General features: G+C 39.8%; 1 pseudogene; it reads left to right on the plus strand.

The window, feature by feature from the left end:
* The first annotated feature begins 2,923 nt into the window (after positions 1-2,923).
* On the plus strand, positions 2,924-4,107 carry LOC112403670 (geranylgeranyl transferase type-2 subunit beta-like; annotated as a pseudogene).
* Positions 4,108-7,332: the final 3,225 nt, after the last annotated feature.

Consider the following 7,332-nt stretch of genomic DNA (forward strand, 5'->3'; position numbering starts at 1 on the left):
TTTGCGGTACGTGGGCCTCTCACTGTTGTGGCCTCTCCTGTTGCGGAGCACAGGCTCCGGACACACAGGCTCAGCGGCCATGGCTCACAGGCCTAGCCGCTCCGCGGCATGTGAGATCTTCCCGGACCAGGGCACGAACCCATGTCCCCTGCATCGGCAGGCGGACTCTCAACCACTGCATCACCAGGGAAGCCCAGTTTACTTTTTTCTTAATTTAACTCTTATTCTTAAAGTCACTTACAGTTTTAGAAAACTTGAAAATAAAACTCAAACGTCTGTAAGTTTTTCTTTGGTGATCTCTTAAGGGTTTCATGAAAGAATTATAAATATTATCTTTCATCTTTGAAACCATGTTCTTTGGCCCTCTAGAGGAAATGGTGTGGGAATAAATAATACATTTGTAAACCCAGGATAGAATATAATCTTGACTTTATTGATAAGAATTGACATACACAAAATAGCTAGTAAAGTACAAATCACAGTGCCATTGTGCAGGAGGAATGGGGAAATACATAAGACTAAGGGAGACACAATAAAAAAGAAAAGTACATGATATAACTCCCTCAATATTTTAAAACAGATGTCATCACATGCAGAAAGTTTTCAGCATTTTTATGTTTCTGATTCTGTACTTTGTTTCAAAATCATGAGAACTATGAAGAGTAACAGTGTTACCTTTTATGAATTTATCTTTCTAAAGATATGATGCACAATAACCAAATTTTCTTCCTTTACATTTTTGTCAAAAACTGGAAGAATATTTTCTGGATTAGCCTTGAGATGGATGCTATTGTACAGTTTCACTAAAATACCCAGATACTTTGATATTATATGCACATTTTTTAGTTCAAGAAGAGCAAGAGAAAGCTTTGGGTGTTGTCCATGTGTGGAAAGTAGTTATAACGTCCTTCATTCACTTTCTCCCGCCTTCCAATATGGCGTTTAGTAGCTTAAACATTCTTCAGTGGTTCCTTTTCATTTCTGGGTAGAGGATCCACCCATGAAAATGAACAATATACGTCATGTCATCTGATTCCTGCCGTCTCCCAAACTTACTTATCTCCTGTGCTCATTACTTTCTAAATGCTCTCCCATTCCCAGATATCCCATGCTGTTTCTCACTGTTCTACATTCATGCAATACTTAAAATGCTATCCTGCCTGCTCTTTGTCTGATGAACCCTTACTCACTTGTCAAGACTCAGATCAAATGGCCACCTCTTCTGGGATGGCTTCCCTCACCTCTCCAAGTGGAGTTAATCACCTCTGCTTTTCTGCTCCCATCTTGTATTTCTTTGGTCTTTGTTAGTGATTTACTTGTTTAATAGCTCCATTTCCAGATTGGTAGTTCTGGGAAGGCAGGTTCCAGTCATCCTAGTATCACTGTCCAGAGCCTGCTCTATATTTGTTGTTTAAAAAATATGTTTAATAAGTCTTTTGAGGGAACAGCGGGTGGAGGAGAATATCAGAGAATAAAAAGTAGGCTCCTAGGGCTGCTAGCTTTAAACCTGTCTCATGGGGATGTGTGGCTACTGGTGGGTGGGGGAAAGAGTCAGATCATGCAGATTAGCTGGGGAAAAAAGGGCAACTGGAGTTGGACAAATTTTGAAAGAATTGCAGTTTATATATGTCCAGCATCTATTCCTAAAGGGCACTGCTTCAAGAGTGTTTCATTGGAGTGTGGTTTTAATAAAGTCTAGAGCCATTTTCTTGTCCTCAAGATGTTCCTTGTAACTCTAAGGCTATATCTAAATTAAAGCTAATGACCAAACAGGTTTTTTTCTCTGTTAATGTCTAGCAGGAAAGAACCATTAGAAAATTTCTGAATTAGAGTCTGTTTATTGAGAAGAATCATCATGTATTCCCTTAAGCAATTCCCTGTCTTAAAAGTAAGTATAACTGATATGTTCAGTGAGCAAGACTCATGGAATGTAATCAAAAGCAACTTTATTTTGTCTCCCACTATTCTAATAAAATGTATTCAGTGGGGAGAAGTTCGTCCTCTGACCCTGGATAAAAAGTCTTGCAGTCCAAAGATTTTCTATTCACTCCTAGGTAATAAAAAGCCCTGCAACCACTTTAAGTCACAAACACAGTCTCCTTGAATAATTAGAAATCCCTAGGGCCCCCTGTAATAATCAGAGCTTCAAACTTTATTCACGGTTAGAGGGACGCCTTGTCCTCACAAGGACTTGTTGCAGACCAGCACTTCAATTTCTTTCTTACCTCCTTCTCCCTCACTAATGGTAATATTTGATGCTGCTAGAGATGAAGTTCTGGAAGGAAAGGTCAGAAAGAGGCCAAGAAAGTCTTATTGGCTGACACTGCCATAAGGTGGCATTGGGGGTTTCAATCTGGTTCTTCCTCTCATGGGCTCTTTGTTAGGTTCTTCAGAGAAGCCCACTGGGAGCCTCTCACCATGCCTCCTAAAGTGTGGATAATTTGGGACTAGATGATGCATTCTCTTCTGCACTCATCAGCCCCTCATGGGTCTACCCCAGTTGGGGTTACCTTGCCCCTCTAGACAGTCCTTTTCAGCCATATTTTCACAGGCTCCAGGCTGGCTCTTGCTCACCTGGACCACAGTTACGAATCCTTGCCCTCATAAACAGTAGAATGGAGCCACACTGGTGTAGCCCATATTGATCTCTTTCACTACTTGCCACCTCAGATTGATAGCAGAGCCTCCTTCCTTGAGATTCCTAAGGGATATATTGGATAACTATCCACTGTGCCTCCTAAACTCCTGCTGATACACACCACAGCACACATTTTAGCCCTTCTCTTCAAGCTTAATCTAAAGGGAATGCATCTTCTACCCCCAGTCCCCCTCAGCACACTGATGCCTATCTCCAAAGAATGACCCTCCTCATAAATCTTATTTCAGTCTTCAAAAACATTACCAGCTCGTTTCAGTCTCAGACATGGGCACACCGCAGAAGGATGTTATTAACAAGTCAGATGCACCCGACACCCTATTAGTGGAGAAGCATGCAGATTATATAGCATCCTATGGCTCAAAGAAAGATGATTACGAATACTGTATGTCTGAATATTTGAGAATGAGTGGCATCTATTGGGGTCTGACTGTAATGGATCTCATGGGACAACTACATCGCATGAATAGAGAAGAAATTCTGACATTAAGTCTTGTCAACACGAGTGTGGTGGAATAAGTGCTAGTATTGGACATGATCCTCATCTTTTGTACACTCTTAGTGCTGTCCAGATTCTTACTCTCTATGATAGTATTAATGTTATTGATGTAAATAAAGTTGTGGAATATGTTCAGAGTCTACAGAAAGAAGATGGTTCTTTCACTGGAGATATTTGGGGTCCCACTAAGCAGCTGGTCTAACTGGAGTTAATGGTCTGCTGGAAGTTCCAGCATGCACTGTGCTAGTTATATCAGCATACAGGAGTAATGGAACAAAGGGAGGCAGTCTAAAAGATAAGGGCTGAATGCAGTGCAGGCAGGAGAGACCAGCTGCTTCATGGGATGTGAAAATCTACTTTTATATAATAGGGAGAAATCGACACAAGATTCTCTTTTTGTGTGGTGGCAACTTTGGCTCTATTGGGGAAGCTGGATTCTATTAATGTGGAAAAGGCAATCGAACTTGTTTTATCATGTATGAACTTTGATGGTGGATTTGGTTGCAGGCTAGGTTCTGAATCCCATGCTGGGCAGAGCTATTGTTGCACAGGATTCCTGGCTATTACTAGTCAGTTGCATTGAGTAAATTCTGATTTACTTGGTTGGTGGCTTTGTGAATGACAGCTTCCATCAGGTGGACTCAATGGAAGGCCAGAGAAGTTACCAGATGTATGCTATTCGTGGTGGGTGTTGGCTTCCCTAAAGATAATTGGAAGGCTTCATTGGATTGACAGAGAGAAACTGCGCAGTTTCATTTTAGCATGTCAAGGTGAAGAAACGGGAGGATTTGCAAACAGGCCAGGAGATATGGTAGATCCTTTTCATACTCTATTTGGAATTGCTGGATTGTCACCTTTGGGAGAAGAACAGATGAAACCTGTTAGCCCTGTTTTTTGCATGCCTGAAGAAATATGTCGGAGAGTGAATGTTCAGCCTGAACTAGTGAGCTAGGTTAGATCCCTTGATGCAAAAGGTGCTTAGTGTAGTTTTACTGTCTTAACATTTCAGTATTTGAAGTGCTTAACAAACTTAATGGCTGTCATGTTAATATTTTATACATGAATTGTGTTGATTTTAGTAAATTATATAATTATACATATTGTAAATTAGAGACCTTTGTTGTATCTTCGGCTTTCCATTTTCTTCTGGAATGCTGTTATTCTGAGCGTAATATTTTGCTTATGCTTCAATGTATCTATCTTGTCTCCATAACAGCAAACTGAGTTGAACTCTTATTTAGCTGATGAAGTCTTGTGTTCTGATTTTCCCATGTACTCCCTTGACATGTTATATATAACTATAGTTAATATAAATTGGTCTTTGTCAATGAGAATGTTAACTGATAAAGAATTGTTGAACCCCATAGGAATTAAAAGATGAAAAAACAAAACAAAACACAACATTACCATTTTACTTCCTTGGTGGGAGTAAAGGGTTTTCAAGAGTCTTGTAACTACTTTTCAAACATTCCTTTTTAAATTCTGCATATAACCTGGCAGTTTCTTTGGAATACATCCCTTAGGGTATCTTGGTGTCTAAGATGAAACTTCCGAATTAAAGTCCTGTTACTCAAATAAATGTTCACAAAACAGTAATAAGTAGACATTTGAATGTATTAGTCTTCACTGATAGGCATTATTGACTTGTACGTATGAATTTAGGGTTAGTGATCTGTAGAGAGGCCCCTAAGTAACAAATAAATTAATTGTTCTTTATGCCCTTGATGTAGATCTTATCTTGATACCCTCACAGGCCTAGTGAGTGAAGAGGTGAACAAGAGAAGCTTTTTAATTGTTCTTCAAAAATTCTGTAGCTAGTAAATCAAGAGGATTCCAGAATACAACATATGTGTTATTTGGATTGGGAAGGCATTTTCTCATAGAAAGAACATGGTAAGTAGTTCAAGATGAGTGTCTGATGAATGAATTAAACAATGATCAGGTATCTAGGCTTTCTCTAAGGAATTCAATTATGTCCCTAAAAGTACTAGCCTGTAATCTGAATGCTAAGAACAGAGTGACATATGGTTTTGGTAGAAGAAGAAGAGTTTTTTTTCCTCTCTTAGACTGAGTTGGACAAAGTGTTTAGCCAGTTTGGCTTTGGTATACTTTTTTTTTTTTTTTTTGCGGTAAGCGGGCCTCTCACTATTGTGGCCTCTCCCGTTGCGGAGCACAGGCTCCGGACGCACAGGCTCAGCGTCCATGGCTCAAGGGCCTAGCCGCTCCGCGGCATGTGGGATCTTTCCGGACCGGGGCACGAACCCGTATCCCCTGCATTGGCAGGCGGACTCTCAACCACTGCGCCACCAGGGAAGCCCTGGCTTTGGTATACTTTAACCTCCTTTTTTTTTGGATACCTTTGTCCTGTCTCCCTGTGCTCAGGCACCTATTTACCCAGTATACTAATAGTTTTCTAAATCCCAAGCCCAGCCTTCTTTTCAGAGTTTTCTACATTCCTAATTCACCTCCCCTTTTCATTAACACAGTTCACATCAGCACCACTCACTGATCTAAGTTGGAGATAGCAGAAAGTGTTATGATTGAATTAATTCACACTAATGTTTAGATGGCTGGAAATAGTTTAAATAGTTTATCCGTGCTGGAAATCCAATATTTGCATTTTAAAAAAGAGGTTTATTAATCCAAATTAATTTAATCTGTGAAGGAATGAGTATCTTGCATAGGGCCTGGGATATGTTAAACTTTCAGTATTATTTGTTGAATGAATGGATGAATGTTGGGCTTTCAGGCAGTATAAAAAAATGAAGTGAACATTTTGTGCAATTTGGGGAAGATATTTCTAGGTAGGGGTGGCATCTTTTTAGACTTACCAGCTCTACCTTCAGGGTCAGCTCCTTAGACTGTTTTGCTTTTCAAAGTTCTAAGGTAAAACCCATAGAGTATTTAAAAATCTAAACATTTTTACAACTCACAAATGGAAGTAGAAAACAAAGGCAGTGGGAAATTGGGGAGTTGGGATTGGGTCAGGAATTGTAATGGCAAAGGTACTTGTTAGTCCAGATTTGTAAAATTGAGGGACTCTGAACTGAAATACAATATGAGTAGAGTGTAAAAGTTAGATTTGACTTCATGTTTATTTAGCTTTTTTGGTGTAAATTATCTGTATCCTTTTATCAAGACTATGTAACATGAGCTCCTTGGTTTCTTTCACAGCTATTTTGCTTCTCTAAATAACCAAAACTGTGACAGAGACTGGGCTCAATGAGGGAAAGAGAGGAAAAAAAAAAAAAAAAGGAAAGAAATTTGCCTTGTGTCCCAGCAGTCACAGTCAGTATATGAAGAGGAGGCTGATGAACTTGCTTGAGCTACACTGTAGGTTGTGAGTTAGGGCTGGTGCCTTTGAACTGCTTTACTCTGCCCAGACGCTAGGTAATCTGGACTGAAAAACAATGAAAAAGGCAATATGGAATAACATATACTAATAAAGTACCTGAAGTTACTATATATTCAATGCCAGGTAAAATAACCCTTCACTACCATAAAGAGCAGTGGGTATAGCTAAACTTTTCCAAATAAATACTAATGTAAAACATCAGGAGGAAAAATGGCCCCACAAACTAAATATATGTTTCACATTAGTAAAATAATGCTATGGGGTTTGAAAAGAGGGGGCGGGGGGAGGAGGAATCACCAGTATGCAAATGATTAGAAGCTAATTGGATTTCCCAGAGGAGTAGAGTTGAGAACCCACTGGTTGTTTAAAGAGCAATGAATTCTGAGCTCTTACAACTGCATGTTGAAGAAGATCCTCCGTGCACTTAAAGAGGTCATGGTGCCTTTTAATGCAACTATAGGAATATTGCTAAAAACACTGCACAGATAGTAATCTTTAAGCCTCAGATGAGCCAGAGTCAGCTTTGCAATGCTGCCTGCAGAAAGAAAGATCTCATTTGTGAAAATAACCACTCTGTTTTCATATTGCCAGACATCTGCTCCTGGCTAAGAACAACATGAAAGGGAATTTTTTCTGGTAGGGCTCTGTCCTTCTGCAAAGGAAGACATTCTTTTGAAATAATTGACCATCTCGACAGAATGGCCTGTATTCGTACCTGCAAATTAATCTAATCAGGGCCTCCCCCTTGGGTTAAAATTGACACTTAACTCTCGTGGAGGCCTAATGGCATTCTTGTCCTTACACTTTATGCCAGGGTCAGCG

The sequence above is a fragment of the Neophocaena asiaeorientalis genome, unplaced genomic scaffold (genome assembly GCF_003031525.2).
Source record: "Neophocaena asiaeorientalis asiaeorientalis breed wild unplaced genomic scaffold, Neophocaena_asiaeorientalis_V1.1 scaffold147, whole genome shotgun sequence".
Classification (NCBI taxonomy): domain Eukaryota; kingdom Metazoa; phylum Chordata; class Mammalia; order Artiodactyla; family Phocoenidae; genus Neophocaena; species Neophocaena asiaeorientalis.